We start from the raw sequence: 13,107 nt of genomic DNA, 5'->3' as shown, positions 1-13,107 counted from the left end.
GTGAAGTGGAACAAAATTTATTGGATGATTTAAACTTTTTTAACAAATAAAAAACTGAAAAGTGGGGCGTGCAATATTATTCGGCCCCCTTGCGTTAATACTTTGTAGCGCCACCTTTTGCTCCAATTACAGCTGCAAGTCGCTTGGGGTATGTTTCTATCAGTTTTGCACATCGAGAGACTGACATTCTTGCCCATTCTTCCTTGCAAAACAGCTCGAGCTCAGTGAGGTTGGAGAGTGTTTGTGAACAGCAGTCTTCAGCTCTTTCCACAGATTCTCGATTGGATTCAGGTCTGGACTTTGACTTGGTCATTCTAACACCTGGATACGTTTATTTCTGAACCATTCCATTGTAGATTTGGCTTTATGTTTTGGATCATTGTCCTGTTGGAAGATAAATCTCCGTCCCAGTCTCAGGTCTTGTGCAGATACCAACAGGTTTTCTTCCAGAATGTTCCTGTATCTGGCTGCATCCATCTTCCCGTCAATTTTAACCATCTTTCCTGTCCCTGCTGAAGAAAAGCAGGCCCAAACCATGATGCTGCCACCACCATGTTTGACAGTGGGGATGGTGTGTTCAGGGTGATGAGCTGTGTTGCTTTTACGCCAAACATATCGTTTTGCATTGTGGCCAAAAAGTTCAATTTTGGTTTCATCTGACCAGAGTACCTTCTTCCACATGTTTGGTGTGTCTCCCAGGTGGCTTGTGGCAAACTTTAAACGTGACTTTTTATGGATATCTTTGAGAAATGGCTTTCTTCTTGCCACTCTTCCATAAAGGCCAGATTTGTGCAGTGTACGACTCATTGTTGTCCTATGGACAGACTCTCCCACCTCAGCTGTAGATCTCTGCAGTTCATCCAGAGTGATCATGGGCCTCTTGGCTGCATCTCTGATCAGTTTTCTCCTTGTTTGAGAAGAGAGTTTGGAAGGACGGCCGGGTCTTGGTAGATTTGCAGTGGTCTGATGCTCCTTCCATTTCAATATGATGGCTTGCACAATGCTCCTTGAGATGTTTAAAGCTTGGGAAATCTTTTTGTATCCAAATCCGGCTTTAAACTTCTCCACAACAGTATCTCGGACCTGCCTGGTGTGTTCCTTGGTTTTCATAATGCTCTCTGCACTTTAAACAGAACCCTGAGACTATCACAGAGCAGGTGCATTTATACGGAGACTTGATTACACACAGGTGGATTCTATTTATCATCATCGGTCATTTAGGACAACATTGGATCATTCAGAGATCCTCACTGAACTTCTGGAGTGAGTTTGCTGCACTGAAAGTAAAGGGGCCGAATAATATTGCACGCCCTACTTTTCAGTTTTTTATTTGTTAAAAAAGTTTAAATTATCCAATAAATGTTGTTCTACTTCACGACTGTGTCCCACTTGTTGTTGATTCTTGACAAAAAAATTTAATTTCATATCTTTATGTTTGAAGCCTGAAATGTGGCGAAAGGTTGCAAGATTCAAGGGGGCCGAATACTTTTGCAAGGCACTGTATATATATATATATATATATATATATATATATATATATATATATATATATATATATATATATATATATATATATATATATATATATATATATATATATATATATATATATATATATATATATATATATATATATATATATACACACACAGTTGTGGTCATAAGTTTACATACACTTGTGAAGAACATAATTTGAGTTTCCATTTATTTCTACAACTGATTTTTCTCTGATAGAGTGATTGGAACAGATACTTCTTTGTCACAAAAAACATTCATGAAGTTTGGTTCTTTTATGACTTTATTATGGGTGAACAGAAAAAAGTGATCAAATCTGCTGGGTCAAAAATATACATACAGCAGCGCTGATATTTGGTAACATGTCCCTTGGCCATTTTCACTTCAATTAGGCGCTTTTGGTAGCCATCCACAAGCTTCTGGCAAGCTTCTGGTTGAATCTTTGACCACTCCTCTTGACAGAATTGGTGCAGTTCAGTTAAATTTGTTGGCTTTCTGACATGGACTTGTTTCTTCAGCATTGTCCACAAGTTCTCAATGGGGTTTAAGTCAGGACTTTGGGAAGGCCATTCGAAAACCTTAATTCTAGCCTGATTTAGCCATTCCATTACCACTTTTGATGTGTGTTTGGGGTCATTGTCCTGTTGGAACACCCAACTGCACCCAAGACCCAATCTTTGGGCTGATGACGTTAGGTTATCTTGAAGAATTTGAAGGTAATCCTCCTTCTTCATTATCCCATACACTCTCTGTAAAGCACCAGTTCCATTGGCAGCAAAATAGCCCCACAGCATAATACTACCACCGCCGTGCTTGACGGTAGGCATGGTGTACTTGGGGTTAAAGGCCTCACCTTTTCTCCTCCAAACATATTGCTGGGCATTGTGGCCAAAAAACCCGATTTTTGTTTCGTCTGACCACAGAACTTTCCTCCAGAAGGTCTTATCTTTGTCCATGTGATCAGCAGCAAACTTCAGTCGAGCCTTAAGGTGCCGCTTTTGGAGCAAGGGCTTCCTTCTTGCACGACAGCCTCTCAGTCCATGGAGATGCAAAACACGCTTGACTGTGGACACTGACACCTGTGTTCCAGCAGCTTCTAATTCTTGGCAGATCTGCTTTTTGGTGATTCTCGGTTGAATCTTCACCTTCCTGACCAATTTTCTCTCAGCAGCAGGTGGTAGCTTGCGATAATGGATGGATGGATGGATGGATGGATGTTGCTCTTGGGACCTGCAGCTGCTTTGAAATGGCTCCAAGTGACTTTCCTGACTTGTTCAAGTCAATGATCCGCTATTTTCAGATCCATGTATGTATATTTTTGACCCAGCAGATTTGATCACTTTTTCTGTTAACCCATAATAAAGTCATAAAAGAGCCAAACTTCATGAATGTTTTTTGTGACAAAGAAGTATCTGTTCCAATCACTCTATCGGATAAAAATCAGAGTTGTAGAAATAACTGGAAACTCAAGAGAGCCATGACATTATGTTCTTCACAAGTGTATGTAAACTTTAGATGACAACAATATATATATATATATATATATATATATATATATATATATATATATATATATATATATATAATTTTTTTAAATTAATCACGTTAAAATATTTGACGCAATTAACGCACATGTCCCGCTCAGACAGTATTCTGCCTTTTGGTAAGTTTTACAGCAAGGCTTTTTGTGCTGTCTAACAGCGAACTCTTGTGGTCGCTTTGCGACATGGTTTATGTTTTCATGCCAGTTCAATATGGCTGCACGACGTGTCGGGCTGACGCCCATGTTGTAATGTTGTGCTTATATGATCCTTGGACAAGATTTGTCCGTAAGTATGGTTGTTGTAAAGAATGTACATATTATGTTAGTAAGCGAAATGTTATATTTTTTGTATGAGACACTTTTTGTTTATGTTTAGTGAACCTGTATAGCGTGCTAAGCTAACGTTGTTGCTAACGCAATGCTTGTGTACTTTTTTTGTAGTTTTACGACCGTCTAAAGAGGACAATGGTTTGAGGCCATTTTATTAATAAATTAGATGAAAAAGGAAGAAGTCTGATTATTAAGGTGTCGTTCACTAGCTGTCTAGCTTTGGAAAAAGTAGACGCTTCGGAGTGAGGACAGCATAGACAGATTTAAATAACAGTAGAGTGAAATACCCACTACAGTCCTTATGTACCGTATGTTGAATGTATATATCCATCTTGTGTCTTATCTTTCCATTCCAACAATTTATTTTACAGAATATATATATATAATTTTCAGAAAAATATGGCATATTTTATAGATGGTTTGAATTGCGATTAATTACAATTAATTAATTTTTAAGCTGTAATTAACTCGATTAAAAATTTTAATCGTTTGACAGCCCTAATATATATATATATATATAGAGAGAGAGAGAGAGAGAGCCTACCCACCGACGTCATAAAACCACGTGCTCGCTATATGGTTCCGCCCACTTGTCCGTCATTTTGTCTCTGTATTAGCATTGGTTTCAATTGATCGAGGAATTTAAAATGCATTTCATGGAAGACCCGGTGCTTTCTGATGCCGTAAACTCACTGGATGTGTTGCATAAAAGGCGTTATGTGGAAAAGCTTCATTCTATACAGTCGCCAGATCCATATTTGATGCCTAAATCGATGATTTTTGACCGGCTGCCTTCACCGTCTCTGCCTGACCCTGATATTTACAACTATCTTGTCCACACAAAATCAGCCTATTCTCACGAAAGTTTGAAAAACTTTAAGAGCTTGGAGGCTTATAAATGCTACGTTGCTGGTTGGGTGAAACAGGTCCTCGTACACGAAAATTCGGCAGGAATCTTGTGCTCGGAAGGTGAGTTACGAAATTTTCAATTCAAAATCTTTTGTTCTTGCTAACATCCACTGTCAAGTCTAATGTATTTCATGTCATTTGTCAATGGAGCTAGGGCTTTTAATGTTTATATGGTTTAGCGATAGCACTCACTACATACATACGTGTATGTTGTCGGCGATTAGCCTAGCAATGATCTTAATTGTGGTTGTCAGCCCAAAACCCTCTAAATATATATTAAATGCATCTTACCAGATATAAAATGACTACTACATAATCTGTGGTAATCGTTTGGAGCCCAGTTTTCTCGTCGAATTGCAGCAGCCCATCGCGCTCTCTCCTCTCCGTGTCTCTCGGAATCCGGTAGAACTTCAAGTCTCTTCGTCTATCTTCTCTGTTATTGCAACCGACCGCCACACACGCCTTCACCATTTTGATTATTAATGTTAACGAGCAGAAAAACACGTCGTAAATAGGAGGAATGTACGTAGCCGTAACAGGTCAACACGATGTGTTGCCGGACAAGTGGGCGGCACCAGTCAGGAGAGCGGAGTTGTGACGTCACGTGGGTAGGGTCTATAGGGCTGTCAAAATTATCGCGTTAACGCGCGGTAATTAATTTTTTAAATTAATCACGTTAAAATATTTGACGCAATTAACGCACATGTCCCGCTCAGACAGTATTCTGCCTTTTGGTAAGTTTTACAGCAAGGCTTTTTGTGCTGTCTAACAGCGAACTCTTGTGGTCGCTTTGCGACATGGTTTATTGTTTTCATGCCAGTTCAGTATGGCTGCACGACGTCTCGGGCTGACGCCTACGTTGCAATGTTGTGCTTATATGATCCTTGGACAAGATTTGTCCGTAAGTATGGTTGTTGTAAAGAATGTACATATTATGTTAGTAAGCGAAATGTTATATTTTTTGTATGAGACGCTTTTTGTTTATGTTTAGTGAACCTGTATAGCGTGCTAAGCTAACGTTGTTGCTAATGCAATGCTGTGTACTTTTTTTTTGTAGTTTTACGACGGTCTAAAGAGGACAATGGTTTGAGGCCATTTTATTAATAAATCAGATGAAAAAGGAGGAAGTCTGATTATTAAGGCGTCGTTCACTAGCTGTCTAGCTTTGGAAAAAGACGCTTCGGAGTGAGGACAGCATAGACAGATTTAAATGACAGTAGAGTGAAATGCCCACTACAGTCCTTATGTACCGTATGCTGAATGTATATATCCATTTTGTGTCTTATCTTTCCATTCCAACAATTTATTTTACAGAATATATATGTAATTTACAGAAAAATATGGCATATTTTATAGATGGTTTGAATTGACAGCAAAGTGAAAAGTGTACTTGTTGTGTTTTTCGGAGTTTTGCCGCCCTCTGCTGGCGCTTGGGTGCGACTGATTTTATAGGCTTCTGCATCCATGAGCATTGTGTAAGTAATTATTGACATCAACAATGGCGGGCTACTAGTTTATTTTTTTATTGAAAATTTTACAAATTTTATTAAAATGAAAACATGAAGAGTGGTTTTAATATAAAATTTCTATAACTTGTACTAGTTATTATCTTTTTTTTATTTTCTATAAATTTTTATAAATATTAATATATTTTATTTATTTATATATTTTATTTATTATTTTTATTTATCTTTTAAGACCTACAAGTCTTTCTATCCATGGATCGCTTTAACAGAATGTTAATAATGGTAATGCTGTCTTGTTGATTTATTGTTATAATAAAGAAATACAGTACTTATGTACCGTATGTTGAATGTATATATCCATCTCGGTCTTATCTTTCCATTCCAACAATAATTTACAGAAAAATATGGCATATTTTATAGAGGGTTTGAATTGCGATTAATTGCGATTAATTACGATTAATTAATTTTTGAGCTGTAATTAACTTGATTAAAATCGTTCGACACCCCTAATATTTATATATATATATATGTACAGTATGTTATATATATGTTTCATATATATATAGATATACAGTATGTTTCATATGATATGAAAAATAAATAAATCCTGTTCAATGGAATTCCCTTTTTAACTCATACATCTCAAAATAACAAGCCCTTTGAGCGCCTTGAAAGGTGGAAAAGCGCTATATAAGTATAACACCATTTACCATTTAAGTGGCAGCCAATGAGTTAAAAAGTTGCGTATAACAACAATTGTGTGTGCATTCTATCTCAATGAAAAACAAAATGCACTTCAATCCACTATTAGCTAGTACTTAACTCAATAAAACATTTTGAATACGTTTTTGACATATGTTTTACCGACGATATAGCGAGATTTCCTTGTTCCTTGTTATTGTTTATGAAAATATGCTCTATTTAATTTTCCGTCTCGTGTCACTTACGCTCATCTTCATTACTGAACTATTTCCGCAACCACTGACTGAACAAAACGACGAGTTATGACACACGTGTGGTAGTCAGCTTTTATATCAGCAGTTATAGAGATATGTAATAATTCATTTTACTTGTTAGATACGTGTATGTATATATATATATATATACATGTACATTGTCAATTAATAGCAAATATGAGTCCAAAAGACTATTTACCGTTTCGTTCCGAAGTCGTTCAGCATGCAGGACGCTGGGCAAATGAAAGCGAATGAGCTGGAAGAACAAGTGCGTACTGGGAGGGGAGATTTTCACACGTCCTCCTACCAAATCACAGCAGAGCGCGTCTCATGGTAATTCAAAACTTTAAAGTTATATAATTGTTTTTTCAACTCACTGTTTTCGTTTCTTAATTACGCGTGGAGTTTTGATTAAGTGTTTGTGCACTACTACATGTCGCCACAAGCAACAGCACCATTTTCTCCCCCTGAACGCTATTTGTTTTTGTCCAAATCACTTCAGAAATCTTAAAATAATGAGGCGCACCCAGCTATTATTTTTCTTGCGGTTAAAACGTACGGTCCCGCCAAAAATTGCCAAAAAACTTACCCATTCGAAATTTTATTTTTTTATTTTTTTATTTGGGGGGGGGGGGGGGGGCGTCAAACCTACTGAAAAGCAAAGAAAACTGTAAAACTGTTTTGGTCAGTTATTTCTATAACACATACAAAAACTGATTTTCATTCAAAATTGTATCTTTTCAATGATTTGCAAAAAGCAGCTATAACCCCAACCTCCATCTCCTATGTTTTATTTTCCCTCATTTCCTCACATACTAAATGCCAAATTACAATTTTAACTATTGAAGAACATCGGATGTATATTAAAATTGAAGATAATGTAAACATTTACTTTTTGTTGTGTTTTTTAATAATGAAGATATAAGTACCATCCATTCAGAAAAATAAGTACAAATGACTTATATTATGCAGAGTGAAATGGAATATACTTTGAAGATCGCGCAAACATTGACTTTTTTAAATCATAAGGAAATGAATAAGTAGCCTAACATATATAAACAAATATAAGTGCAAAGTGCACATTGACAGCTAAGATGTTCTGAACTATGGAGGACCAGGAGTGCAAAAATTCAATAAATAAATACACAATTAAATAAATAATTAATAGTGTCATTAAAATGCTTTTATTTCAATATTTATTTATTTATTTCAATATCTATTTCAATTTTTATTTATTTATTTCAATTTATATTTATTTATTTTAATTTTTATTTATTTCAATTTATACTTATTTCAATTCATATTTATTTATTTCAATTTTTATTTATTTATTTCAATTTATACTTATTTATTTCACAATTAATTTCGATTTTTATTTATTTATTTCAATTTTTATTCCTTTATTTCAACTTTTATTATTTATTTCAAAATGTATTTCAATTTTTATTTATTTATTTCAATTTTTATTCATTTATTTCAATTTTTATTTATTTATTTCATCATTTATTTATTTATTTCAACATTTATTTATTTCACTTTTTATTTATTTCATTCTTGCACTCTTGTTCCCCGTTTGGCCGCATGAAATAATTTTATCTGTCATTGGCTCATCAAACTCGGTGGGCGGGCGTGAACTAGACGGGGTTTGAGTTGATCGAGTAATAAGCGATTGCTACGTTCTATTTCTTCCCAACATGGCGGCATTATCTGAGATTTTGCATGAGCTCTCTTGGGACATGTTAGATTTCTCAGAACAAATTGAAGCAGGACATTTGGACCCTGAGTACGTGTTCTACAAAACAGAGCAATTAATTAACGTTATTGGCATCATCTCGGCTCTGTCAGATCAAGATGTTGATCGAAGAGTTTTCGATAGTTTATAACTGCGGTCAAGCCAGCCTCCACTCGTAAAAACGAAGTCAAACCAGCCGCCCCTCATTTGGATTATTGTTTGCATTATGTGCATTACGGTAATGCAATGCGCTGGCTTCAGAATGCAATGACGTGGCTTCAGAGCGCAAGTCCCTTTATTAAATATATGGGGGGAAAAACGGTGACCTATTCGATAACGGGTCCACTTTAGATAGACACTGGAGCACCCCTAGACCCAAACTAAATCATTATCATGTAAAAATGATGTCGGAGTTCAGAGTAAAACTACTTAGGAAACTGCTTGTTATTTCTGTCATTTAGCCCTATTTCAAAACTTGATAAAAAAAAATAAAATAAAATCTGGTAAATATCCAAGGACCGTTCCACTTCTGAGTTATACTAGTTTCTCGTATGCAGACATCAGCCCGTTTAAAGGTGCTGGCCCGCGAGATGTAGAAGCCACAGACTGGACTCCACCATGGACTGCTGGTGGAGTTCTCCTCAGAGTGTCCTCGATTAAATTTGCTGCGTCTCCGAGCAGCTCTGGGCACATTTTGGACATATGTATGTTTTGCTTGGACAAGTCAAAGCCTACTACCGCTACACTGACCACGCTACTAATCTTCGTCGTCTTTATGATTTTGAGGGAGCAATTACTTTTCAGATTATACGGATCTACACTGCCACCTTATGTATCGGGTGTACATAAAAATTAGCCAATGCCTCAGGCGTCAATCTATTATCTGAGATCGACTAGTTAAGACTTGCTTTGCATAGCAACCAATCAGACGTTAGAAACTTTGACGAGCAAACGTGACAGATAAAATTATTTCATGGTTGCACCTCCAGAGGAACAAGAGTGCAAGAATGAAATAAATAAAAAGTGAAATAAATAAAAGTTGAAATAAATAAATAAATGATGAAATAAATAAATATAAATTGAAATAAATAAATAGAAATAGAAATAAATAAATAAAAATTGAAATAAATAAATATAAATGGAAATAAATAAATAAAAATTGAAATAAATAAATATAAATTGAAATAAATAAATATAAATTGAAATAAATAAATAAAAATTGAAATTAATATTGAAATAAATAAATAAATATTGAAATAAAAGCATTTTAATGACACTTTTAATTATTTATTTAATTGTGTATTTATTTATTGAATTTTTGCACTCCTGGTCCTCCATATTAGAGGAGCAGCCCTCTGCTGGTTTAAATCATATTTATCTAATAGGTACCAGTTTGTCAATGTAAACCAGCAATCATCATCGTACTCTAGAGTTAGTTATGGTGTGCCGCAAGGATCGGTCCTCGGGCCCATCTTGTTTACGCTGTATATGCTTCCTCTAGGTAATATCATCAGAAAACATAGCATTAACTTTTATTGTTACGCTGACGACACACAACTGTATTTATCAATTAAACCTGAGCAGGTCAGGCAAGTAGAAAAACTAAGCGCCTGCGTCCGAGATATAAATACCTGGATGAGCACTAACTATCTTCTACTTAACCCTGAAAAGACAGAAGTCCTTATAATAGGCCCGAAAAGTGTGAGAGAGACTTTAGCTGCCCAGATAGTCACTCTGGACAATGTAAGTGTAGCCTCCAGCGCCACAGTTAAAAACCTAGGAGTTTTATTTGACCCTGACTTATCGTTTAAAACACACATTAAACAAACCTGTAGAACGGCTTTCTTTCACCTGCGCAACATCGCCAAAATTAGAAATATTTTATCTAAAAGCGATGCAGAAAAATTAATTCACGCGTTCGTTACATCGAGATTGGATTACTGTAACTCCCTACTTGCAGCTTGTCCTAAAAGCTCTCTAAAAGGTCTTCAGCTAGTCCAAAACGCAGCAGCAAGACTTTTAACAGGAACCAATAGAAGAGAGCACATCACCCCTGTGCTCCAGGCACTTCACTGGCTTCCAGTCGAGTTTAGAATTAAATTTAAAATACTCCTTCTTACATTTAAGACCATTAATGGGTTGGGGCCATCTTATCTCACCGATGCTCTGGTTCCATACCGCCCCAACAGAACACTCCGATCTCAGAATGCAGGTCTACTGGTAGTTCCCAGGGTTTATAAAAGTACTGTCGGAGCTAGAGCCTTTAGCCACCAAGCCCGTTTTATGGAATCAGCTTCCAGCTAGTATTAAAGAAGCCGAGACAGTCTGCACATTTAAGATTAGATTAAAAACGTTCCTATTCGACAAAGCTTATGGTTAGGCTAGTTGAAGTCGGAGTAGACTCACAGTTTAGTCTAAGCTGCACTAGAAGCTATAATGCTGGGGGCAGTACAGCCGCTGAGTTCTATCTCCTTTTCTTACTCTACCTACCACTTGTCTTACTTTATTTCTATTTTTCCAATGTTAATATCTAGTTGTCTAGTCTCTTCATCACTAGTCACCCGGTGTCCCCTTTCCCCCCTCCCCTCTGGGGAGGGGCTATTTTTCAGCTGCAGCCTCCTGACTGTCCGGACCCCAGGCTGGATAGACGTCCTCGCTGCTACCCCCGTCTCATCTGACTAGAGGGACCTCTTCTTGCTCCTTTACTCCACTGTATTTTTACGGACTATAACTTCGCTTGCTAATTCCCATTAGCAGTTCTGGGGTTCCTGTCTATCCGTCCTGGGAGTGGATCTCTCCTGACTGTGGTACTCCCCAAGGTTTCTCATTTTTCTCCCAATTGACTCTGGAGTTTTTGGAGTTTTTCCTTGCCGGCATGGAGGGTCTTAGGATAGGGGATACCCAGGACTTGAACTGTATCTATTCATCTTTGTTGCTTCATTTCTAATTGTGTATCATATTGCCTCTGTCACGGTGGCTGAGTGGTTAGCACGTCTGCCTCACAGTTCTAAGATCAAGGGTTCAATCCCGGGTTTCGGCCTTCCTGTGTGGAGTTTGCATGTTGCATGGGTTTTCCTCCGGGAACTCCGGTTTCCTCCCACATCCCAAAAACATGCATGGTAGGCTGATTGAACACTCTAAATTGTCCGTAGGTATGAGTGTGTGCGTGAATGGTTGTATGTCTCCTTGTGCCCTGCAATTGGCTGGCAACCAGTTCAGGGTGTCCCCTGCCTACTGCCCCGAGTTAGCTGAGATAGGCTCCAGCACCTCCGCGACCCTCGTGAGGAAAAGCGGCATGGAAAATGAATGAATGAATGAATATTGCCTCTGTAAAGCCCTTTGAGACTTCTGTTGTGATTGAGGGCTATACAAATAAAATTGAATTGAATTGATTATTATATTTTTTAACAATGTCATCAGATAGACAAAAACATAAAATTATGTGCAAATGCCTGCATCTTCAAATCATGAAAATAATAACAGCCTATATCTTACCAATGTTGTAATCTCGATGGGTCTTGTATCCATTCCATGTCAGGTAGTCTATGCACACTGTTTGCATCCTGATTAGCATCTGGCTAATACATTTTAGGTCCAACATAAAATTCCAAGCTCCTCTTTTTCCTCCAACTCTTCAAAAACTTGGATCTCTTCCCTTGCGCTCGATCTAGCGCTTATATCGCTGTTTGAATCATTGTCAAGGGCTTTATATGGCGGCCGTATGTATGGAGGTGCCATCGCGTTTCCGGTGTGACGTATCACTTCCGGGTTCGTCCCCTTTCAGGCTCGAACTTCGGAAACGCGATTATTTTGTCAAATATACAACATATAAATTATTTTTTCATGCTTTATTTGTTGGACAATGTTTAATTACTTTACTTGTGACCCTATTTGGCATGTGAAGAAATTACTTGCTTTAAAGGTAAGTTTCTTCCTAAATCAGAATTGAGAAGGCAAGAAATTAATTTTGAAGCAGTCATATCAAGAGTCAAGGAAGGTTATTGTTAAATCTATGACACAACAACAAATTGCAACAGAGTGCTCACTCAGAGTGTCGTGGGATGTTGGCCAAACATAATCCGTTCTCTGATGGAGAAATAATAAAAGAGTGCATGACTGAAGTGATGGCAGCAATGTTCGGAGAAAAACAAAAGGAGGAAATGAGAACAAAAATCAAATCTCACACTCAGATACATCAACCACAAGACGCACTGAAGTACTGCCTGATGATGTGAGTAAACAGCTTTGTGACCCCCAAATGCAATTTCTCTCATTGAGCAGTGTTTTAGAGTTAAAGTTACTGTCAATAATTGTTATGTTTGCACCTCAATGACAGAGCTTGTCATTTATGTTCTGAACAAGTGAACATGTACTGTACTACTTCCAAATGTTTTGTTTTTTGTCAAGCTGTGTTTTACAATTATTAAATGTACTATTATTAAATGTACTGTCAATAGTTATTGTTTGCACCTTAATGACAGATCTTGTCAATTATTTAATGTAGATGTGTAAACATTGTACATTTCTTTTTTTGTGTATTTTTATTTTAATTAAAAAAAATGTTTTCAGAATGTACATTGTATTTTTGTTTGGTCAAAAGAAAACCCTCTTTACCACCTTCGACCTGCCTTGTACTTGACCGACATTAATAAATGG

At 36.9% G+C, this 13,107-nt stretch overlaps 1 protein-coding gene across 1 annotated transcript in view; it reads right to left on the bottom strand.

Moving 5' to 3' along the window:
• The window catches only part of erap1b (endoplasmic reticulum aminopeptidase 1b), an 85,134-nt gene extending 78,083 nt beyond the window's left edge, over positions 1–7,051 (bottom strand). The window contains exon 1 of the mRNA XM_057832747.1: positions 6,919–7,051. The gene's annotated coding sequence lies outside the window, so the exon portion shown is untranslated. The remainder of the gene's footprint in view (positions 1–6,918) is intronic.
• Between the last annotated feature and the right edge of the window lie 6,056 nt (positions 7,052–13,107).

Source organism: Corythoichthys intestinalis, chromosome 3 (assembly GCF_030265065.1).
Source record: "Corythoichthys intestinalis isolate RoL2023-P3 chromosome 3, ASM3026506v1, whole genome shotgun sequence".
Lineage (NCBI taxonomy): Eukaryota > Metazoa > Chordata > Actinopteri > Syngnathiformes > Syngnathidae > Corythoichthys > Corythoichthys intestinalis.
This window is presented reverse-complemented; position numbering and strand designations above follow the sequence as displayed.